Source organism: Lampetra planeri, chromosome 79 (genome assembly GCF_965212315.1).
Source record: "Lampetra planeri chromosome 79, kcLamPlan1.2.h2, whole genome shotgun sequence".
Classification (NCBI taxonomy): Eukaryota; Metazoa; Chordata; class Hyperoartia; order Petromyzontiformes; family Petromyzontidae; genus Lampetra; species Lampetra planeri.
This window is the reverse complement of record NC_136184.1, coordinates 166558-191676: the sequence shown is the minus strand read 5'-3', so window position 1 is coordinate 191676 and position 25119 is coordinate 166558. Positions and strand designations below refer to the sequence as shown.

Sequence of the window (25119 nt, the reverse complement as noted above, 5' to 3'; positions counted from 1 at the left end):
GTGTCAGCGCACACAACCGCACACCACGCGCTGCCCCGTGATCCATCACTGTCAGCGCGCATCACCGCTATACCATGTGATGTGACCACCCCCGGCGCGCTCACACACGCGCCCCCGTTGTCCGCGCGTACCGCCACTACATCACCCCTTACCACATAGCTCGCAGCCGGCCCGGCTGCTAAAAATATTTTCCTCTCCGTGTGTGTGCCCCGTAACACCAACAATAAGCATGCAACACAACAACATAAGACAACAACACAACACAACAAGGACTCCGCAAGCCCGTAGGAGTCAGAACACGCCACCGTAACAACAGAACAGTATGTACAAAACCGGCGAGCGACAACAATAAACTATGTACAAAAAAAAAAACCCTGTGTAGCGTCCCTTCATTCCCGATCGCCCCTTGAACGGGACATTAGACCGGGCCGAAGGGGAACGCCACGAAGAAATGCAACCCTGGCACCCTCTCTCTATTCCTCTTTAAAAAAAAAAATTTTCAGGAAAAGTGTTGCGTCTTAGCACGAGTCCGCCTGGCCGGTCCGTCGTACGGCACCAGACGCGGCAGACCGTCCGGTGGCACCGGCAGTCCAGGAAGGCACGGGGCAGGCATCGGAGATCCGCGCGTGCCTCGGGGTTCCGGTTCCCGACGGTCAGCAGCCGTCAGGTCCGAGACACCTGGGAGTGGGTTAGGCGGAGACACGTGAGGATCAGACTGCGACACATCCCTCCCCGAGTCGACGGCCACATCGCACGCTCGGTCGTCCCGGCACAAAGGGAGGCCATGTGGTGCCGCGAAAGGTTTCAGACGGGAGGGGTGTACGTACCAACGGCGTTTCCCCCATTTAATCTGAATACACTGGGGTCGAGCAATACGCACGACTTCCACAGGTCCCCTCCATGGTCTCAACAATTTAGGGGACGTGGCCAATGGTGCATGTGGGCAGTGCAGCCAGCCCTTATCGCCTGGTTTCCAATCGTGCGTATACACCTTCCGTGCATGCAATCTTTCATTAGCGATCTGGCGAGACCTCGAATTCAACCTCGCAGCCTCCCGCGCTTCAGCCAATTTGGCGATATTAAATTTGATGTGGTCGCCCAACTTAGATTTTGCACATGGCTGGGAAATCCCCAGTTGGGCATCCATGGGCGGATCGGCCTCTCGCCCATACATGAGAAAAAATGGGGAAAAACCCGTTGCCGCATGGGGTGCCATCCGATAGGCCGCGAGGACCCCCGGTACCTGTAAATCCCAGTCAACCTGATCGTCAGAGACCTGTTGACACAACATAGAAGTAATCGTCCGGTGGAGACGTTCAACCATTCCATCAGTCTGCGGATGGTACGGGGAGGTACGCACTTTCTTCGTACCCAACAGGTCGCACACCTCGCGCAACAAGACGCTCGAAAAATGTTTCCCTTGGTCAGTCAACAAGCGCTCGGGGGCACCTTTGTCCAGAACATAGCCCTGGACGAAGGCGTCCGCCACTGCTGCAGCCAACTGGTTGGCGAGCGGCCATGCCATGGGCCATCGGGTAAAGTATTCTACGCCAACCAGCAGGTACTTGTTGCCCCTAGGTGTAACGGGAAAGGGCCCCAAGATGTCGAGCGCAACCAATTCGTTCGTGCGCGAAATCTGGATGGACTGTAGCGGTGGATTAGCCGCTACCAGCGGCGGTTTTCTTTGAGCGCATCCCACACACCCCTTGAGGATGTTCGCCACGTCGCTCCCCATACCCGGCCAATAGTAGTCCCGCTGGAGTAGGGCGAGCGTTTTGTGAAATCCCAAATGCAGGAGTCGTTCGTGAGCAGCCAGAACGACCCTACCTCGCATAGCAGATGGCACAACGAGCGCATGATGCCGGGACATATTGTCCCACTTCATCAGGAGGCCCTGCCTGACCACCCAGGAGCCGACCCCCGTCTCCCCTCCCCCGCAACGTGAGTAGGGAGCTGTCCGCCATTTGGAGACGGCCCCACTCAACAAGAGGCAACGCGAGTAACGAGTCCCCGCACACGGGAGCGGCAGGCACGTCGACCCGTGGGGCGTCAGTGGCGGCGAGCAGAATTTCCGCAGGGATGGCGACAGGGGGTTTACACCGTGCCGATCCCAGAAGACATGCGCAATCCGAGCGAGGCGACAACCGCGACAGGGCATCCGCGTTCGAGTGCCGCACACCCTTACGGTAAATGGTCGTGAATTGGTAGTCTTGGAGGACCTCCAACCATCGGGATAATTGACCCGAGGGTTGTGCAACCCGCATCGCATACTGGAGTGCCGCGTGGTCCGTGCGAACAGTAAAATGACGGCCGTAGAGATACGGCCTGAATTGCTGGACAAAAAAAACGACCGCTAGCAGTTCATGACGCGTCACACAGTAGCGCTGTTCCGCAGGTGACAAAACTCCGCTACCATAAGCGACCACTCGTTCGACACCCCCGACCACCTGCGAGAGCACTCCCCCGATACCCATGTTACTGGCATCCGTGTCAAGCAGGAACGGTTGCGTGAAATCGGGGTAACACAAGGGAGGAGCTCGCACTAAGGCGTCCCGAAGGGAGCAGAACGCAGCCTCCTCCTCCGGCCCCCAGTGAAACCTTACCCCTTTAGCCGTCAAAGCATGTAGGGGCCTGGCTATGGTGGCAAAATTTTCAACGAAACGGCGGTAGTAGGAGCTGCGGACCTCAGTGACCGAGGTTGGCGTTGGCCACGAGCTGACGCAGCGCGTCTTAGCAGGATCTGTAGAGATTCCTGAACGGCCAACGATATGCCCCAAGTACCTCACCGATTCCCGAAGCAGGTGACATTTAGCAGGTTTAAATTTTAATTTAGCGGAACGCATCCTGAGGAACACTCCCCTCAATCGTTGGAGGTGCTCCTCGAAAGTCCGGCTAAAAACGATGATGTCATCGAGGTAAATCAAGCAGGTGTCCCATTGGAGTCCTGACAAAACCAATTCCATGAGCCTCTGGAACGTGGCGGGCGCGGAATGTAGCCCCATGGGCAATCGATTAAAATGAAATAGGCCTCCAGGTGTCCGGAAAGCGGTCTTTGGTTTCGATTCGTCATCGAGGGGCAATTGCCAAAACCCCGAAAGCAGGTCAAGCGTTGAAAAAAACCGTGCCCCCACCAAGGCATCCAGCGACTCATCCATCCTGGGGAGTGGATACGCGTCGGCCATCGAGATTTTATTTAGGCGGCGAAAGTCCACGCAAAACCGTAAGGACCCGTCCTGTTTTTTAACAAGGACGATGGGAGCACCCCAAGGACTGGAAGAGGGCGAAATGATGTCGGCAGCCAGCATGTCATTGACAGCCGACTGCACATGCTCCTTCTCGGCTGGGCTCAGCCGGAAGGGATTTTGCCGAATTGGGGCCGCATCACCCGTCGCTATGTGGTGGCGCAACAGGTCCGTGCAGCCAATATCGTACTTATGTCTGCTAAACACATCAGCGAACTCGAGTAGCAGGCATCTCAATGCTCCCAACTGCACACGAGACAGGTTACTAGACCCAGCACACAACGAGTCCAACCATTCTGTATCCTCCTTTGATGGAGGGTGCGGATCAAGGTTAGAATCCACGTGTGCAACGAGCTGCTCATCCACAGGTAACGGCGCCGCGTGAGCAAGCACAGTGCCCTGTGTAATGACAGCCGGTCGCGACCCCGTGTTCAGAACCATAACGAACAGATGGCCGTCCGCCCGCACCACGGTTTGAGCTACCGCTAAATCGAGGCCCCCAACAGCTCGGTTTGACGGCCCCAACAGAACACCCTGTTCCGCCGCATCCCCCCCAAAGGGTTTCCGCAATCGAAGGGGTACCAGCATCTGCGATCCCGGGGGCACTCGCACAGTCTGAGTTGCCAGCGCCTGGACCGTCGCACAAACCGTGCGTATTTTGGTAGGACTTGTCAAAAATGCAATACGCCGACCCGATGGGAGCTCAATGCAAGCCTGATCTACGAGAATCTTAATGGGCATTTTAGCCAGAAAGTCCGTACCCAGTAAACAAGGAACTGCCAGGGATGATGAAACCAAAATAGGACCCGCCAATTTTATATCGCCAATACAAATTGTCGCCCGAATCTGTCCGACAATTCCCAAAGAGCCCCCATTCGTCGCATAACATGGGACGTCCACCGGGAGTAGGGGTCGACATTGTACGGGGAGGATGTTATAAATAAGGTCGGAAATGATCGTGGCCGACGCGCCCGTGTCCACCAGCACCCGGACCTCAACCCCGTCAATAAATCCCGTTACTACGGACGACCCGGCCGACGCAGCCACTATCCTGTGGGCCAACTCAGACCATTTGACTGCTCCCAGGCCGTGTACGGACCCCCCTCGCCGAACCGAATTCCCGGCCCCAATGCGCGGTCCCTCCACCGCGAAGCGGCGACCCGAGTGTGCCGTGTATGTGGACCGAGCGTGTATGGTGCCGCGACTTGCCGGGTGTGGCTGGGATGACTTTGGCCCTTGGTCATCGTCCGGACGTGGTCCCGTGGCTCGCTGACGCGGGGCCCGGCACCCGGCCGCGACGTGACCCCGAAGGCCGCAGTTGTAACACATGACGAGAGACGCCGCAGGTTTCGGTAGCTCCGGCTTGCGGGACGATCGCATAGGCGAGCGACCTCCCGATCTCCAATCACCCGGTCCCGCCACTGTGAAGGCCTCCTCCCGAGCCGGAACAGGCTGAGGCTCGGCGACCACCGAGGCAGGCGTCGCGATCCCCGCCGATGCACAGACGACAGTCCGCTTTCGCTTGAGGACCTCGTGTGCATGTATACTTGTAGCAACCCCCAAGGAGCAGATGTCCATCTCGTCAGCCGTATTAATGGGGACCCCCAGGTCGTGGGCCAACGCCAGCAACTGCTCTGTCACCATGGCGTCCTTCCCCTCCTCGTCCATGCAGGGAAAGGCGGCGTCCGCCAGAGCGAGCAGCGACGTGCGGTAGGCGAGCGTAGTTTCTCCGTCCCCTTTTCGCCGTTCGTAGAACTGGTGGCGACAGGTCGAGGGTGGACCAAACACCTTAGCCATGAGGTGCAGCGCGGCCTGGAGCGTGGAGCGGGACGATCGCGGGGCGGATGTGAAGGCCGCGAGTGCGTCGTCGTCCAGCGTTGCCGGCAGCGTACGCAGGGCAGTGGCGTCGGACCACCCCGACATTTCTTGATGTGCAAGGAACCTTCGCTGGAAGGCCCCCCAGTCGCCCTTCTCAGCTCAGCCTTGAACGCCGTCAGCGCGGGCAGTCTCTCCGATGGACGATTTTCCCGCGCGCCGCTGTGGTTGAGAAAAATGGCGGCTCCCTCGGCAGGTGCATGGTGGAGGCTTTTGGCAAGCGCTGATGACGCGGGCTGTGTGGAGTGGAGGTCCCCGACCACGTGGTGTCCACGCTTCCCGCCAATCGATGGCGGATCATCAAAATTGGCGCCAATCTCAAAATTTGAGACGCGGAGCGCATTTTGGCGGGATCGTTCGGGCCCCGCTTCCTCCTCCAGCCTCGCCGTCGTCCTCCCGCCTCCAGAAGCCGTGATTTCTGCCAAAATAGAAGCGGCGGCGAGCAGCAACTCCGCCAGGCGGGAGTGTGCATCCTGGAAGCCGTTGTCGGGCCCGAGCGGAGCGTCAGGCATCGCCGCGGGATGCTGCCCCGTCGGCATCTCCTCGTCCTCCCCTCCTGCGGCTTGTAGCCCCGGTAAGTCGTAGTCGTCTTCCCGATCTCCCTCGTGGGTACGGGTAGTCTTCCTTGTATCCATCCTTTTGAAGACAGGTTTACTTCTGACGCCAGTTGTAATGTAGTAACTTGGCGGGAGACGACTTTACGGGCAGCACACTTTTATTAACACCATAACTTAGTTACACGTATGGCCACTGTAGCCTAAGTTGCGCGGGTTCCCCGGCTACACACCCACGGGCTCTTCCGCCCTGTAGCTTCTCGGGAAACCACCCCAACTGGGGTATCAGTCTCGACCCCTGGGTCCCACAGTCTTGGCCCACATGGACGTCAAGACCGCGGGTCCCACAGTCTCGCCTCTGAGCCGCACAGGGCCCCGGCCCTTACAAGGACAGCGGGACTAGGGGTCCCAGGGCCCTATCTCTTCAACTCCGTCTTCGGTCTTCACTGGTTAACAACTCGCCGAGTGCTCCCGCGCGTCCCCCTTTATAGTCCTCCGCTCCCGGGGGAGGCGGAGCCCATGCGGACGTCGCTGAGAGCACCCACCCCAGTTGCCCAATCACCACGCGCTGTCCCATGATCCTGTTTCCCATCTTGTGTCAGCGCACACAACCGCGCACCACGCGCTGCCCCGTGATCCATCACTGTCAGCGCACGTCACCGCTATACCATGTGATGTGACCACACCCGGCGCGCTCACACACGCGCCCCCGTTGTCCGCGCGTACCGCCACTACATATGTAAGGTGTTGTTAGTATATATACCTACGAGGGGTAAATATATTTTTTGAGGGGGGGGGGGAGACCACAATTTTCGGAAACCTTTTGACATCAACTATTTACCCCACACTTTCTACAACTTTTTGGACTTGTGAAAGCCTCTTATATATTTGTTGGTGGAGAAATGTACAAACAGCCCACCGGGCTTTGATAATACCTTAGTATCTGTGTATAGTAAAGTTTTTAAGAAATATATTTTTCACCCGGGCAAAGCCGGGTACTTCCGCTAGTCTATATATAAAAGTTAGTAGTTTTGTGGGTGTGTGTATTTGTCTCATGGTACTCACATCCAAAATGTAACGCCGTTTCTTTTCGGCCTGTTGGTTTGCCAAAACAAAATTCACAATCGGGGATGTTAACACAAATTATTGTTTTCCATTTGAAACATATTTTAAAGTTTCATTACCATAGAGTAAAATAATTTCTACACAATTCCTGTTGTGAAAACCCACGGAGAGGGAAGCCATAATCAACAACAGGTGGGATTTGATTCCATATTTAACAATTTTACAAATAAAACGATTGACATTAGCAAAATGGTAAAGTCAATCGTATTTTAGCAGGAACATTGCTAATTTAAAAGTCACCGTTTTTGTTGTTCAAATTAACTCTTGGCTTCTACCTCCCTGTTCACAGAGATTGTAAATAGAGGCTGAAGTCTGTTACTCACGCCCAGTCCATCGACGGAGCGATAGACCCCCCCCCACTGTCCCCTTCATCCCGTGGTGTTGCCTATGCGACTCGTCGTTATATAAAAGCCTGAGTTCACGTCAATTGAACCGAAACCTCTGTTTAATAATAATACATCAGATAAGTTAGGGAGAGGGTCCGCGATTGCGTGTGTCAGGGACAAAAGAGGCAAGCGACTCAACACTTCACAGCGTGGGTGAGTGTGGGGAGTTTGTGATGTGGGGTAGGGGGGTGAGGTTAGGGGGCCATAATCATAGCCTGGGGCAAGTGGTGTTAGCGAGCGCCTATAATAGCCAGCATGGGGGACGATGGGTGGTGTGGTCCAGACTGTAAACCGCCTGTGTAGGCAACACGAGGGATGTTTTGTTTGTGTATCAATGTCTGTGTGTGTGGAAGATGGTGTAGCACGGGTGGTCAGTGTGTGTGTATGTGTGACTCAAATGAGTACCTGGGGCGGTGTGTAAACATCATACATTGGGGAGACACAGGCGGTCCGGTGTAGTTCTGATCACCTAACCCCGCATGTACCTTGCTGACCTTTATAGGGGCTCAATAACAGCACTTGCCCCACCAGTCTGTGAAGCTACATGGGGGGTGTTTGTGTTCCATCATCATGGCTTGGTTTCGCGAACGAAGATCTAGGAAGGACTCCCACGTCTTCTACAGGCACGCTGGTGGCTGAAGAGGCCTATGTGGGACAAGCAGGTCCTGCCACAACAGCTGCAAGTATAGGTCTGATTTGGGATGGGTGCTGAGGGATCATGGTTCCTCCTCCTTTTGTCCTCCATACGGGCCCTGCGAGTATCTTCGAAGAAGGAGGTGGCCTGGTGGACTGTGTGCCGCCAGGAGTTGCGATCAGCTGCTTGTGTTGCCCACTGACGGTGATCGATGCAGCAAGCAGTGAGGGACTTCTTCAGGGAGTCTTTGTATCGCTTTCGTGGTGCCCCTATGTCGCGATGGCCAGAGGACAGTTCCCCATACAGCACAATCTTAGGTTAGCGGTGGTTCTCCATCCTGGCAATGTGCCCTGCCCAATGAAGCTGTGTCTTGAGGACCATTGCCTCGATGCTGATGACCTCCGCTGACTCGAGGACGTGTTTGTGTTAGAGCTCGTGTTATAGGCGTAGAAGATGCGCGACTGTGGATCCTCTGTAGGGAGCGCGCGTATGCTGTGGGTAGCGTGGAGCTGCACGAGCGAACACCGATGCAGCGATTTCCATAGAGTCACGACGTATGTGCTGGAAAACAATGGCACTGAAGTGTGAAGCTTGGTGGATAAAGCGAACACCATCATGGTGTGCTTGGCCTGTACGTTCAGTTCTGATTCATCATTTTAATCCATTGTATCTTCCACCTATCCACCGTGTCGTTGCACTTTCCAATTGATCTATGTTTCTTCATTGCACTGTCATTTTTTAAATTATATATTTCATCTGGAAATTCCATTGAGATTGAATTCTCATGCGCGGGGATGCCCAGGGCATATGGGGTGGAACAGTTGCACAGCGCTTAGCGCACTGCACTACGAACCCATGGCCGAATATCAGAGGCGAGTGACAAATGAATCGGTCCTGGCGCCCTCGCTTCACCAACCTGCACTGGCCAGTGTGGTGAAGTATCACAAAACAAAACAAGCAACTACGACCGACAGGGAATAGGGTGCCCATTATCTAGCAGGGCTTTACTTTATTATCATATCCAGGTCTGGTTGTGGATGTGATTATTTGTCTATAGTTGTCTCTTTGTTGCATATGTAATGGGTTCCGGAGACACTTGTAGAGGTAACTTCTTTATTAAAATACAACACTCCAACAGTCCTGATACTCTGTTACAGCCTAGGTACACAGCCTAGGTACACAGCCTAGATACACTACTCTGGCTACGCTCTGGGGTCCTCCGGCTACAATTACCCGAGGGGAGGCTAATTGACCGGACCCAGCCAAGGTGCGGGTCTGGACTCGGGCTTCTTCAGAACTCGCCCTTACAAGGACGTAGAGCCGGGAGTCCCAGAGTCCCACCACCGGCCCTCACAGCGTCCCGGCCCTTACAAGGACAAGCGGGACGAGGGGGTCCAGGGTCCTAGGCTGGCTGGCTGGTCTTGGGTCTTGAGCTGCGACTGGCCCCGATGGGCCAGGGAGCTGCTCTTTTATGCCTCGTCCCCAACGAGGGGTGGGGTTGTGTGTGTCCCCAGATATCCCACAGAGCACACACAGCCCCCCCGTTGGTGGCGCCAAGGGGCTTATGCGTCTGGGTTGCCTGGGATCCTAGCCCCTGGCGCCGAGGCTTATCTGTCTAGGATCCCAGAGCCCCAAGCAGCCCCTCCCCTCTTGGGCTGGCACAGTGGCCCCTCTTATGGCACTACACATATACGACTTGGTGAGATGTTCCCTGCTTCATTCTGGTGCATTTACTGTTTTTTTAAATACTGGTGTTTGTCACGTGAGGTCAAAAACAAAGAAAATATTTTATTTACCAAGTAAAATCCACTAAAGAATGGCTCACTTGCGTTTACGAACATGGTGTACAAAACTTGTTATAGTCTTAAGCTCTGCGTGCTGTTGTAAATGCATGTGGTGCATGCTCACTGACGGAGCTGCTTCATTATTATTGATACTAATAAGGATTTTTCTTCATTCATTTATTATGTAAAACAAAACACGTTCTTTCGGAGTGGGCAGGTAGGAACTTGGTTGGACAGCGCATTCGTGCACAACAGCCAGACAACTCATACCTGGTGGGCAGTGTGGAACCTGTTGTTCCTACCTGTATAAAAGATAACTTGACTTGAGGTAGCCAGGCAGCCAGCCAGGTAGCCAGGCAGCCAGCCAGGTAGCCAGGCAGCCAGCCAGGTAGCCAGGCAGCCAGCCAGGTAGCCAGGCAGCCAGCCAGGTAGCCAGGCAGCCAGCCAGGTAGCCAGGCAGCCAGCCAGGTAGCCAGGCAGCCAGCCAGGTAGCCAGGCAGCCAGCCAGGTAGCCAGGCAGCCAGCCAGGTAGCCAGGCAGCCAGCCAGGTAGCCAGGCAGCCAGCCAGGTAGCCAGGCAGCCAGCCAGGTAGCCAGGCAGCCAGCCAGGTAGCCAGGCAGCCAGCCAGGTAGCCAGGCAGCCAGCCAGGTAGCCAGCCCCCTTGCTTAGGCCCCTCCCATTACCCCCCTCCCTTAGGCCCCTCCCCTGACCAACCCCCCATATCCTTAGGCTCCTCCCCTGACCCCCCCTCCCTTAGGCCCCTCCCCTGACCCCCCCTCCCTTAGGCCCCTCCCCTGACCCTCCTCCCTTAGGCACCTCCCCTCGCCGTACCCAGCAGTAGGTCTCCACCAATCAAAGAGCTGTTTGTAAGATTGTAAATAGAGGCTGAAGTCTGTTACTCACGCCCAGTCCATCGACGGAGCGATAGACCCCCCCCCCACTGTCCCCTTCATCCCGTGGTGTTGCCTATGCGACTCGTCGTTATATAAAAGCCTGAGTTCACGTCAATTGAACCGAAACCTCTGTTTAATAATAATACATCAGATAAGTTAGGGAGAGGGTCCGCGATTGCGTGTGTCAGGGACAAAAGAGGCAAGCGACTCAACACTTCACAGCGTGGGTGAGTGTGGGGAGTTTGTGATGTGGGGTAGGGGGGTGAGGTTAGGGGGCTATAATCACAGCCTGGGGCAAGTGGTGTTAGCGAGCGCCTATAATAGCCAGCATGGGGGACGATGGGTGGTGTGGTCCAGACTGTAAACCGCCTGTGTAGGCAACACGAGGGATGTTTTGTTTGTGTATCAATGATCAATGTCTGTGTGTGTGGAAGATGGTGTAGCACGGGTGGTCAGTGTGTGTGTGACTCAAATGAGTACCTGGGGCGGTGTGTAAACATCATACATTGGGGAGACACAGGCGGTCCGGTGTAGTTCAGATCACCTAACCCCGCATGTACCTTGCTGACCTTTATAGGGGCTCAATAACAGCACTTGCCCCACCAGTCTGTGAAGCTACATGGGGGGTGTTTGTGTTCCATCATCATGGCTTGGTTTCGCGAACGAAGATCTAGGAAGGACTTCCACGTCTTCTGCAGGCACGCTGGTGGCTGAAGAGGCCTATGCGGGACAAGCAGGTCCTGCCACAACAGCTGCAAGTATAGGTCTGATCTGGGATGGGTGCTGAGGGATCATGGTTCCTCCTCCTTTTGTCCTCCATACGGGCCCTGCGAGTATCTTCGAAGAAGGAGGTGGCCTGGTGGACTGTGTGCCGCCAGGAGTTGCGATCAGCTGCTTGTGTTGCCCACTGACGGTGATCGATGCAGCAAGCAGTGAGGGACTTCTTCAGGGAGTCTTTGTATCGCTTTCGTGGTGCCCCTATGTCGCGATGGCCAGAGGACAGTTCCCCATACAGCACAATCTTAGGTAAGCGGTGGTTCTCCATCCTGGCAATGTGCCCTGCCCAACGAAGCTGTGTCTTGAGGACCATGGCCTCGATGCTGATGACCTCCGCTGACTCGAGGACGTGTTTGTGTTAGAGCTCGTGTTATAGGCGTAGAAGATGCGCGACTGTGGATCCTCTGTAGGGAGCGCGCGTATGCTGTGGGTAGCGTGGAGCTGCACGAGTGAACACCGACGCAGCGATTTCCATAGAGTCACGACGTATGTGCTGGAAAACAATGGCACTGAAGTGTGAAGATTGGTGGATAAAGCGAACACCATCATGGTGTGCTTGGCCTGTACGTTCAGTTCTGATTCATCATTTTAATCCATTGTATCTTCCACCTGTCCACCGTGTCGTTGCACTCTCCAATTGATCTATTTTTCTTCATTGCACTGTCATTTTTTAAATTATATATTTCATCTGGAAATTCCATTGAGATTGAATTCTCATGCGCGGGGATGCCCAGGGCATATGGGGTGGAACAGTTGCACAGCGCTTAGCGCACTGCACTACGAACCCATGGCCGAATATCAGAGGCGAGTGACAAATGAATCGGTCCTGGCGCCCTCGCTTCACCAACCTGCACTGGCCAGTGTGGTGAAGTATCACAAAACAAAACAAGCAACTACGACCGACAGGGAATAGGGTGCCCATTATCTAGCAGGGCTTTACTTTATTATCATATCCAGGTCTGGTTGTGGATGTGATTATTTGTCTATAGTTGTCTCTGTTGCATATGTAATGGGTTCCGGAGACACTTGTAGAGGTAACTTCTTTATTAAAATACAACACTCCAACAGTCCTGATACTCTGTTACAGCCTAGGTACACAGCCTAGGTACACAGCCTAGATACACTACTCTGGCTACGCTCTGGGGTCCTCCGGCTACAATTACCCGAGGGGAGGCTAATTGACCGGACCCAGCCAAGGTGCGGGTCTGGACTCGGGCTTCCTCAGAACTCGCCCTTACAAGGACGTCGAGCCGGGAGTCCCAGAGTCCCACCACCGGCCCTCACAGCGTCCCGGCCCTTACAAGGACAAGCGGGACGAGGGGGTCCAGGGTCCTAGGCTGGCTGGCGGGTCTTGGGTCTTGAGCTGCGACTGGCCCCGATCTGCCAGGGAGCTGCTCTTTTATGCCTCGTCCCCAACGAGGGGTGGGGTTGTGTGCGCCCCCAGATATCCCACAGAGCACACACAGCCCCCCCGTTGGTGGCGCCAAGGGGCTTATGCGTCTGGGTTGCCTGGGATCCTAGCGCCTGGCGCCGAGGCTTATCTGTCTAGGATCCCAGAGCCCCCAGCAGCCCCTCCCCTCTTGCGCTGGCACAGTGGCCCCTCTTATGGCACTACACATATACGACTTGGTGAGATGTTCCCTGCTTCATTCTGGTGCATTTACTGTTTTTTTCAATGCTGGTGTTTGTCACGTGAGGTCAAAAACAAAGAAAAGATTTTATTTACCAAGTAAAATCCACTAAAGAATGGCTCACTTGCGTTTACGAACATGGTGTACAAAACTTGTTATAGTCTTATGCTCTGCGTGCTGTTGTAAATGCATGTGGTGCATGCTCACTGACGGAGCTGCTTCATTATTATTGATACTAATGTAATGCGGGCGTAAGCGACCTTCCGGATGTGACGTCACGGGGGGTGGAGTCATGTGACGTGGGTGGAAGGTTCGGGTCCTTAAGCGGGTAAACCGGAAGGGGAAGTCAGTCGGGGTGTGAGCGGAAAAGAGTGAGGCCACGCGGGCGAGTGAGAAGAGGGGGGGGCACCGACGGCCATCGGAAGCCAACCCCGAAGAGAAGAGGAAGCTGCGGAGTGGTGTGCAGCTGCAGAGGAGACAGCCAGAAGGGCTGCGTGTTAGAGGCAGCGGTGTGGCTGCCAGGAGGAGCTGCGGAGAGAGAGAGACAGCACGAAGCTGTCACAGCTGCGGAGAGAGAGAGGAGCAGCAGCGAGTACAGCCAAGGGGGGCTGTGTGAGAGAAACAGCAGCGGGGCTGCTGTTGTGGATCGGGCCGACATTGGAGTCAGCACCGTGGAGTTGTCGCTCGGTCACGCAGTGGCGCAAGTTGGCACGGAGAGTCGTCGCGGCCGCTACGGGCTCGTCCACTGTACCGGGGTCTATACAAGGGGTGGACGTACGCATTTTGGTCGACTCCGGCGCGTCTGCGACTATTATTTCGGATGTCATTTTCCATCTGTTGGGCATCCCGCCGGGGGCTGTGCGTCCGGTTTATGGGTCGTGCGTCGCTGCGAACGGGGGTAGCATGGGTATCGTGGGTCAGGTGGATGCTAAGATATCTATTGGGGATGTGTCGGCCTCGGGTGTTGTGTTGATATCGAGATCTTTGGCGGTTCCTTGTTTGTTAGGCACCGATTTTTTGGCTAAGATGCCCATTTTGATCAAAATCAACGAGAATTGTATTGAACTGCCGGGGGGCCGTCAAATCTCGTTTCTGCCGTCGCCCTGGGGGCGACCTGCTTCGGCCGTACAAGTGCAGGCGCTGTCCGTCGCATCTGTGGACATCCCACCTGGTACACAGATGCTTATACCCTTGCGGTATCGGAAGCCCCTGCCTGATCGGCTAGGAGCAGTAGGGGTCTTGTTGTCACCGTCCGCCACGATAACAACCGGGTTGGCGTTAGTGGGGGCACAGACCATCGTCCGGCCGGATCAATTACCGGTTTTACAGGTGCTTAATGCGGGGGGAGAAAACGTCCGTGTCCCGGCCGGTACGGTTGTGGCACATGCCACTACGGCGTTTGCGACCCATGATTGTCCACATAGCCGGGGAGTTGTTGCTGGGGTTTCCGAGCCAAGGAGTTCGGATGATCGTTGGGTTGCTCATTTATGTGACGGAAATTCTTCCCTGTCCATGGAGCAACGTGGTGCGCTGCGTAAATTGTTGTTGACATATTCCGATGTGTTCAGCTCCGATGATTTGGATTTGGGCCGCACTTCGTTGCTTTACCATCACATTGAGACGGGCGATGCTGCCCCTATTCGATTAAATTCGCATCGGATGAGTCCTGCGGAGCGAGAACACGTACGGGGGGCAGTGGAAGACATGTTGGCTGCGGACATTATATCGCCATCTAACAGCCCATGGGGCGCTCCAGTCGTCTTGGTTAAGAAGAAGGATGGCAAATTGCGATTTTGTGTTGATTTCCGCAAATTGAATAAGATATCGGTGGCAGATGCGTACCCCCTGCCGCGTATGGATGACTCCCTCGACGCATTGTCGGGGGCTAAGTTCTTTTCCACACTGGACCTCTCTTCGGGATTTTGGCAGCTTCCCCTTGACGAGTCCTCACGGGAGAAAACCGCATTCCGTACGCCGCAGGGGTTATTTCAATTCAACTGTCTCCCGATGGGATTGAATGCGGCCCCTGCTACATTTCAAAGATTGATGGAGCTCGTTTTGACGGGGTTGCAGTGGGAGACGTGTCTTATATATTTGGACGATATTATTGTCTTCAGCCGCACATTTGATGAACATTTGACGCGGCTGGAGACAGTGTTCACGAGGATGCGTTCTGCCAAATTGAAATTCAAACCGAAGAAATGTCACCTACTGCAACGGTCCGTCCGCTATTTGGGGCACATTGTGAGTGCTGAGGGAGTGTCCACGGATCCGGAAAAGACGGCGTGCGTCCGGGATTGGCCGACTCCGGCCACCGTGGGGGATGTTCGGCGGTTTTTGGGATTTGCCTCGTATTACCGAAGATTTGTGCCGGGTTTTGCGACGATTGCGAGGCCCTTGCATCTCCTTACGGGTAAAGGACGGAAGTTTGTTTGGGGACAGCCGGAGGAGGCGGCCTTTCGGAGTCTGCGTGATCTATTGGCCACGGCCCCGACATTGGATTATCCCGATTTCGATCACCCATTCATTCTTGATACGGACGCGAGTGACACAGGTATTGGGGCGGTGTTATCACAGTCTAAAGGGGGTGTAGAGCGTGTCGTGGCGTATGGTAGCCGAGTCTTGTCTCCTGCGGAAACCCGCTACTGTGTCACTCGCAGAGAACTATTGGCGGTTGTTTTTTTCCTACGGCAATTTCGACCATACCTCTACGGTCGTTCTTTTATTGTGCGTACGGATCATGCGGCCTTGCAATATGCCCTTAAAATTGACCAGCCATCCGGACAGTTGGCACGTTGGTTGGACACGCTACAGGAATTTTCCTTCCAAATTCAACATCGGAAGGGAGTGCGCCATGCGAACGCTGACGCACTTTCCAGATTACCGCGGCGCGCCCCTTGTAAATGTGAGTCGGGGACGCATAGGTGTTCGCCGATTCCAAACCCCCCTCAGCCGCTTACGTTGGCCGTCGAGAAGTCGGACACTCCGATGGAACCGGGACCGGCTGACGGGGTTTTGAATCTGCCGCGGTCTGTCTGGATCCGGGAACAGATGATGGATGAGTCATTGGTGTCCTTGCGGAAGCGGTCTGCTAGGGACAATGGGAGTCCGAGTACGGCTATGGGGCCGCAAACCGCTCTCCGAGATGGTCTGCTTATGTGGCGGGAGGGGTTCCAGGAACGTTGGCGCCTGGTGGTACCAACGTCCTTGCGATTCGAGTTGATTAGAACCCTCCATTGTGACACTCTCTTACATTTAGGGGTGCAGAAGACCTTGTTGACGTTGCAACGTCATTATTTTTGGCACGGCATGGCGACAGATGTCGTAGGGCACGTGCGCGCGTGCCCTGCGTGTGCACGACGTAAGCCGCCGAAACATCCTTACGTGCCGCCTCTCCAGTCGATTCAGGTGTCTCGAGTCAATGAATTGGTGGCACTGGACATATTGGGACCTTTTCCACCATCGGCGAGGGGTAATAAATATTTGCTGGTAGGGGTTGAGTACCTCTCCCGTTGGCCGATGGCCTGGCCGTTGCCCGATCAGTCGGCCGCGGCCATTACCGACGCCTTTTTGTTTGGGTATATTATGGATAAGGGGGCGCCTGAGAGACTCCTCACGGACCAGGGCAGGAATTTCTCTTCTAAATTATTGGCGGAAGTGTGCGCGGGCCTTGGGACTAAGAAAGTACGGACATCCCCATACCATCCGCAGACGGATGGTATGGTTGAACGGCTGAACAGGACATTGTCTGCCATGCTTTGCCATACTGTGAGTGAACAACAATCGGATTGGGATCTGCACATCCCCGGGGTGCTTTCGGCGTACAGGATGACGCCTCATGCGGCTACAGGATATTCGCCGTTTTACCTTATGTATGGTCGGGAAAACGTGCCGCCGGTGGATGTGCAATTGGGAACTGGGGTGAAGGGACCTCGTAAACCACTTCCTGAATACATTCAGGACACGGTTCGCCGAGTCACGGAGGCGCGGGAGAATGCCCGCGTGGCTACGGCCAAAGCCCAGGCCCGGAACGAGCGATATGCGCGACGGTCTGAGGGGGAGTGCCCTTGGAAGGTTGGGGACCTAGCCTGGCTTCATTGTCCACAGGTACGTCCGGGGACCTCGATCGAAATTGCACAAACCCTGGCATGGTCCCGTACGCCTCATTGCGGTTCCCAACCCACAGTCAGCACGCGTCCAGATTGGGTCTCGTCGCTGGGTTGTGCATACGTCGCGCTTGAAACCATATGTTGCTCCCTTACATGATGCGTCATCCCCCAATGTTGCCTTGCCGGGGTCTGTTGCTGCTGACTCTCCCCTGCCTGCGTCCATTGATCTTGCTAGAGCGCCTGTCGTACCTGTTCCAGACAGGCCGGCCGTGACATTGCGGGGGACGAGGGGCCCTGCTCGGAGGACGCCTGCCAGGTCTGCGGGACCTTCGAGCCCTGCAGCCCTTCCGACCCAGCTGCGGGCACGGTCACAGGACAAGCCCAAGACTAACTCTTCAGGGACACGGGACGTCGGTGGACTTCCAGCTGCGACAGGGGGATTACCCCCTGTCATTCCTCGACTTTCATCGCGTTCCCGTTCTGCGAGTGGGCCGCCGACCGTCCGGGACGGGCCGGCGACCCGCACACGTTCCAAATCGCTTACGTTTCGTTGATTGTTGCTGTCTTGTTATTTTTTTTCTTACAGTTGTATTTATTGCATGCTTTTTGTACGTTCGTTGATGTTAATTGCGTTGTTGTTGTTGTTCTTGCTGTTACATTGTATGCTTAGTGTCCTTTAGGGGGGGAAGCTCGGTTCGCCGCATTACGATTTGCTATTGGTCAGCCGAGGTCGGCTGGGATTTTTCTACGGGGGAGGGTGGTGTAATGCGGGCGTAAGCGACCTTCCGGATGTAACGTCACGGGGGGTGGAGTCATGTGACGTGGGTGGAAGGTTCGGGTCCTTAAGCGGGTAAACCGGAAGGGGAAGTCAGTCGGGGTGTGAGCGGAAAAGAGTGAGGCCACGCGGGCGAGTGAGAAGAGGGGGGGGCACCGACGGCCATCGGAAGCCAACCCCGAAGAGAAGAGGAAGCTGCGGAGTGGTGTGCAGCTGCAGAGGAGACAGCCAGAAGGGCTGCGTGTTAGAGGCAGCGGTGTGGCTGCCAGGAGGAGCTGCGGAGAGAGAGAGAGAGAGACAGCACGAAGCTGTCACAGCTGCGGAGAGAGAGAGGAGCAGCAGCGAGTACAGCCAAGGGGGGCTGTGTGAGAGAAACAGCAGCGGGGCTGCTGTTGTGGATCGGGCCGACATTGGAGTCAGCACCGTGGAGAAGCTACAGAGTAAAGACAGCCGTGTGGGTGTACAGCACGAACCGAATAAAGGACACTGAGCCAGACATCGTGGTCCAGTCGTTTATTACACTTTTTCAATGCTGGTGTTTGTCACGTGAGGTCAAAAACAAAGAAAAGATTTTATTTACCAAGTAAAATCCACTAAAGAATGGCTCACTTGCGTTTACGAACATGGTGTACAAAACTTGTTATAGTCTTATGCTCTGCGTGCTGTTGTAAATGCATGTGGTGCATGTGTAGTGGTGGTATTGACGTGCGCCGACTGTGACAGTGATGGATCACGGGGCGGCGCGGGGTGCGGGGTTGGGCACGCGTTGTGGGCGTGGTGTGGACGCGCGCGCCGGGAGTGACAGATGACGAGGCGGCGCGGAGTGAGTGGTGAGGCACGATGAGATGTGGGAAAAGAGGATCGTAGCCAGCACCCGGCGATTGGTCGAATAAGTGGGTGCTCGCAGCGACGTCCGCAGGTGGGGTATAAAGGGGGACGCGCGAGAGCACTCGGCGAGAGTTACCCAGTTGAAGACCCGAAGACGGAGCTGAAGACCTAGTGAAGCCGAGTAGCTCAGTGGCGTTAGTCGCCGAGTAGCTAAGTGGATGTTGGTCATCCGAGTAGCTCAGTGGCGTTAGTCGCCGAGTAGCTAAGTGGATGTTGGTCATCCGAGTAGCTCAGTGGCGTTAGTCGCCAAGTAGCTAAGTGGGTGTTTGTCACCCGAGTACTAAGTGGATGTTGGTCATCCGAGTAACTCGGTGGGCGTTAGTCGCCAAGTAGCTAAGTGGGTGTTTGTCACCCGAGTACTAAGTGGATGTGGGTCATCCGAGTAACTCAGTGGGCGTTAGTCGCCAAGTAGCGAAGTGGGTGTTTGTCACCCGAGATACAAAGTAGGTGTTAGTCACCTGTAACCAAGTTTGATAAAATAAAGAGTGTGTTACCCGTGAAGTCGTCTCCCGTGGAGTTACTACATTACACATGCTCACTGACGGAGCTGCTTCATTATTATTGATACTAATAAGGATTGTTTTTCATTCATTTATTATGTAAAACAAAACACGTTCCTTCGGAGTGGGCAGGTAGGAACTTGGTTGGACAGCGCATTCGTGCACGACAGCCAGACAACTCATACCTGGTGGGCAGTGTGGAACATGTTGTTCCTACCTGTATAAAAGATAACTTGACTTGAGGTAGCCAGGCAGCCAGCCAGGTAGCCAGGCAGCCAGCCAGGTAGCCAGGCAGCCAGCCAGGTAGCCAGGCAGCCAGCCAGGTAGCCAGGCAGCCAGCCAGGTAGCCAGGCAGCCAGCCAGGTAGCCAGGCAGCCAGCCAGGTAGCCAGGCAGCCAGCCAGGTAGCCAGCCCCCTTAACTATCGGCCCCTCCCCCTTGCTTAGGCCCCTCCCATTACCCCCCTCCCTTAGGCCCCTCCCCTGACCAACCCCCCATATCCTTAGGCCCCTCCCCTGACCCCCCCTCCCTTAGGCCCCTCCCCTGACCCCCCCCTCCCTTAGGCCCCTCCCCTGACCCTCCTCCCTTAGGCACCTCCTGTTGTATATGTTGGGTGTGAAAATTTTGATATGTTGTATGCGTGCGTGGGTGAAATTATTATGTTGTATATGTGGGTTATGAATATTCAGTGAAAATAATAATAATCAAATGAAATTTGGCCAAATGTGTAATTATCCGGAAATATGTTAATTTTATGTAATTATGCACATTTAATTATGCCAATTCGAGAGGTAATTGTAGTAATTATGCGAGTGGGGGTAATTATGATAATGCCAGTCGTTATGATAACCAGACCCCGCCTCGGTGACGAGGGTGGGTTATCGATCGGAATAAGGCAATTAATCGTATGCAGTTATGCAGGTGTGGTGTAAGTATGAAAGATTAACTTAGATTAACTCGGCATCGTTGTCTAGGTTCGTCTCATTCTCGCTTATTTAGGTCCCCGGTTCGCCCCGTTATCGCTTTAACATTTACTGAGTATGTGTTAGTGTGTTTATTAAGGTCACCAAGTTCAGATCTCAACGCAGAAGCAGATCTTATGCATAGACTTCAGGAAAGAATCACACAACCACTTCTGTATTAATCAATTTATTACTAATTCAACCTCAACTATGATATAGTATGCGAACTCTCAATCCCGGAACGTCAACACGGCATCAATACAGTATCATCAATGATTGTCTGATTTCACTTGACAACGGCACATGGATCCCGCGTAACGCGATGGTTGTTAGTGAGAGAGAGTCGTTAAAACATGCAAATACTATGCTAAGAAAACCTTAACGTTAATGAATGATTATACTTGAAAGATTGTACGGCGATAAAAACACAATCAAAACAGTTATTACTCTTAAAGGCACCAATCTCAACAGATACATCGCAGGTTATCTGACAACAGAGTGGCTCGGCGGAAGGAGGTGCCAAGAATCAATTCGTATTGATGGATCTGTTGGGAATTTATGCAATTAAGAGTACAGCCCACTAAATATTAAAGATAAAAATTACGAATATTCTTATAAACGACGGATGGCCATCACTCGGTCGTTGGGATGCCTTCACAGCCACGGACGGCTTATGGGTTCGAGTGGGTTTGAGTGGTAAGAGTTGTCTTCAGTAGTCAGTGTTCGGAGTCGGTTCTTATGTCAAGCAGACGCCTGGTAGTCATGTGGTGAGGGGGCGGTGCGCGTCATACGTATTAGTCGCTCCTCTGTCGCCGTGGGGAATTGGTTGGATGCCTGTTGATACGCTGTCGTAGTTCGGAACCCGGTCGGTAGGTGGCGCCCGCAGCTCGCTCGCAGCGCACCGTCGTCCTCTCGTCGCCAGACCGCGACCCTGGCTGCCAGCAGGGGCCTCTGACGCGGCAGGTTGAGCTGTCAAGCGGGTCTTGCCCGCCTGCAGAGGAGACGGGGAGCCGCTCGAGTCGAGCCCCGAGAGCCGGCTGAACTCGGCTGAGTCCCAGAAGCTGAAGAGTCGAGCCGACCCGTTAGTCACAGCTCGCCCTTGAGTCGACCCGCTCGGTCGAGCTGAAGATGAGTCGAGCCGACCCGCTCGGTCGAGCTCGCTCCGGAGCCGACCCGCTGGTCGAACTCGTGATGAGTTGACTCCCCTGGTCGAACTCGGCTGATGAGTCGAGCCGACCCTTCCGGTCGAGCTCGCTCATGAGTCGACCCGTTGGTCGCCCTCGTGATGAGTTGACTCTCCTGGTCCAACTGGTTTCCAATGCTCAGAGTCCTTTCTTTTATGCCGAAAAATCCCTTTGGGTCCTGCCCACAAGGCGGGGTTTCTTTTGATTTACTGTGTCAGGATCTGTCCGTGTGTAGGTGTGTTCATGTGTGTGTCCGTACGTCCGTGTGTCCTTGTGTGCATCACCCATGGTATTTTCCGTTGTCATACTCCCTCCATAAAATCCATGAGCAAACAATCAGATGTTACAAATTGCCTCGAAGTCGTCTCTCTGTCTGGGTGCAATATTATCTCTTGTCTGGCCTCCTTCATGAACCAAAACACAGACGTTACAAATCGTCTCACAGGCGGGTCTGTCCGTGTTGCACGACCTGGAGGGAGGGGCACACTCCCTCCGACCCTCACAGACGCACACAGACATGGTTAAAAAGTTTTAAATTAACATTTGTCCCTTACCATTTCCCAGTTATGATTCTGTATGTAGCCTAAGGTGTGTCGTTTCCCATCGTGGTGCTTGACCCAAGTGGGGGTGCCTCCCCGAGCACATACACACTCCCATCCCGCGCTGCGGGGATACAAAGACGGCCGGGATCTCCCTTTCTCTCCGACCCTGGGTTTAACATCGCTCTTTTATTATGTATTTTATTTCGACCTAGTGGTGATTTATCCCGCTATCCTGGCTTTTCATAAGTTTTACTTTTGTCTTTCATGCATAGGCTTATTATTATTAATTATTCCCGATATCTTAGGTTAAGGGGTAAGTTTCTTGATCCTAGGAATTCGTATTCCTTGGTGTCTGCATGGTTATATAAGCGGAATATAGTTGACGGTGAATAGCGTTAACATTGATGTTATGTACGATATTATGTATTGTGATGTCTTTAACTTAACTTGTTGGTCAGGGCTTCACTGACATGAAGTTGTATTTCATAGACTGGCAGTCTTTGCCTCACTCTGTCTCTGCTCGCCGGTGTTGTTGCTGTCCAGCTGACGCCGTTAACTCAAGGCCTCATTAATTTCCGTCACTCCTTGTAGGTGAGGGCGGTTGAACCTTGGAGTCAGTTCTGGTTTTTGTCTGCTTGCTTTTTCTGATGTCCCCTGACCCCGAGAGTTATTATTCCTACTTTTATGGCCTGTCGAAGCCCGACTCGCTGTTGCTGGCTGGTGTCGCTGGGTTGGTGTCGTTCCCGGCTTTTGCTTACGTTTGCAGTTCGCCGCGCTCTTATTGTTCTTCCCTCTTCAACCTTATATCGACTATTCGCTCCTGTCTGGGTGCGATTCAATTTTGACTTAGGAAGGTTCTGATTGTCATATGCTTTGGGTCGAGTTGTATTTTAAAGTATGGAAATAACATTTCATATTGACTTAATGATGGTGATGGTTCAGTAGGCGTAACTTGTGGCCTGGTTTAATTGGAGTGGGTGTGAATATCAATAACTTTAGCCTACCCTTTTGTTAAATTCTGACTTTAACGTTACTTTAATAGCAATACAGAATAATTGAGCTTTTCGACTTAACTAGGCGAACGCGAACTTTTGGTGACCTCCGCAGCCTTGTTATTCAGCTGGGTCTGCATCCTTGATATACAACGCTCTTATTCGTCTCACTGTGGTCATCCAACCTTCTGCTCTGGGAGTGTTATTCTTAATTTCAGGTCAAAGGCCCCCTCACGTTCAGACGCGCAGGGTTGTTAATCAGCTCCCTCCCCTGTGCACACAGCGTTGCTGACCCACTTCATTTGACCACTCACCCTGGATTTAATAATTTAATTCCTTAAAACCATGCAGGATGGTTGGCTTTTTGCCTTAATTATGTCTGGCTGACTCTCCCACTGTCTCTGCCGCCTGCACGGGTGACATATGCCCGTTCATCAGGCCCCCTCCTTCCTTGAAGCAAGGTTGCAAATTCTGTCATCCTAGCCCTCCTCCAGTTCATTACTTAACAACACCTGGTGTTTTGCAGTTTGCTGCTTTTTGGGGTGTTTTCATTCATTATATATCAATGATGATAATATATAAAAAATATCAAGTTTGGAAGAAGGGTTAGGATACAACATGCCGCCCTTTTAAAAATGACCAGTGGTCAAATGGCCACGGGTTATTTTTAAAAAAAATCTGTATACCCTTCTTCCATCATGAACCATCGATTGTCCTCAAGTTTTGCTGCTATTTCCTTACAACGCGCGCGTACGTGTCACAACTTAACATGGTTATATGTGACAAGAGAGAGGAGGAAAAAAAAATTCTAAAGGAAGGTAACACGATAAGGGAGGGAGAAATTATTCTATTGACTACGTGTTATAGGAGATATCGTTAAAAATATAGTTTCTACGGTTATTCTTGGGTGGCATCATCAGGCCTTGGCTCCCTTCTAGCTTGGCAAGGTACGTTAGCAGGAGGGCTGCCATTCCCTGGAAAACATGTTACACATTATTGTAGTGTGATATGCCCATTAGTTTAGTTCCCCAGAGATTGGTGTTTTATTCTGAGTTAATTTTTTATGTCCTAAGGTTAAGTGTACTATGCACTTAAGCTTCCTGGAATTCGTACTCTTTAGTTTTTATTTTTATTTTTTTTGGAAGGTCGTGTAGGTAGGAAACATATAATAATAAAAAATTATTGTTTGTTGGTTAATTATCTTTGTTAAGTTTCTACTTTTCGGTACGGAAAACGTTAAGAAACGCGAAGTTTCAACCGTTATTTATTCTGCCCTTATCTGTATCTCTAGATGTCTTGGGAGGCTAGTCCATACATCTTTTGTCCATTTGGATGTCCATGACCTCTTTGTGACCGAACTCTCAACACTTTAACCGCCCTCCATGTTTCATGGATTCCTGGTGTTCTTGTGAGGAGAAGTGAGTTGTTTTCATTAATTAATTAAAAAAAAAGGTGTATATATATAAATTAAAAAAAATTATTATATTTTTTTGAATTGTTCTTAATTTAAAAAAATAGACACAACAATCCGGCCGTTTGAATAATTATCAGGGGTCGATTTGGCCACTGGCGAATTTTCAAACCACGTAAATGCCCCTTTCTTTTGTGTTATGAATCTATAAGCCGCCCTCACTCTCGGCAGTTATTTCTTACGACGCGCACATATGTATCACCATCGTAACATGGTTACATTTGAAATAAGCAAAAAAAATAAAACACAACGTTAAACATCGGTACTAATCCATAACGCATTCCTTCCAAAGCGCGCGCATATGTATCACAATCTTAACAAGATTACATTTGAAATAAGCAAAAGAAATAAACTTTAACATCGATATCCCCAGTTACATGGTTCTCATCCCTCATAACTCCGACGGATATTAATTTTTTTTGGTTTTGTTAAATCCTGGGAAACGATAGGTAGCGGTTTCGAACGCATTTTTGCGTTAATTCCCTCCTGTTACATCCTTGCAATCTTTTTACCAAGTTCTGAGTGTCTGGTTTACCACTTATCACTTTGATCATTCGATCACGGCTTTCCGGTTCGTTTTTGTAATTTCCCCTCTCACTCTCTCGCGTCGTGGGAGTGTGGGGTGTAAAATTGTGCTGCCCATAATCAGAATTCGCGCACACAACCAACTTCTCTACTCCGTCATCACTGGCATTCGCTCTCTCTGCGATTACATGCACATTTGCCGAGTCAGTGTGTCGATTTAATTCTGTCCCTCGTAATGTTGCCCTCTTTGCTTTTACGAGTGTGTTGGATT

The 25119-nt window shown here is 52.9% G+C and overlaps 1 long non-coding RNA gene across 2 annotated transcripts in view; it reads left to right on the top strand.

The window, feature by feature from the left end:
• Window positions 1-18281, top strand: part of LOC144738255 (uncharacterized) — a 53671-nt gene extending 35390 nt beyond the window's left edge. The window contains exon 3 of one of the 2 annotated variants that reach the window (XR_013589201.1): window positions 17273-18281. This is a non-coding gene — a long non-coding RNA (uncharacterized LOC144738255). Of the gene's footprint in view, window positions 1-17268 lie in introns of both variants that reach the window. The other variant, XR_013589200.1, reaches the window with a different exon arrangement.
• The last annotated feature ends 6838 nt before the right edge of the window (window positions 18282-25119 follow it).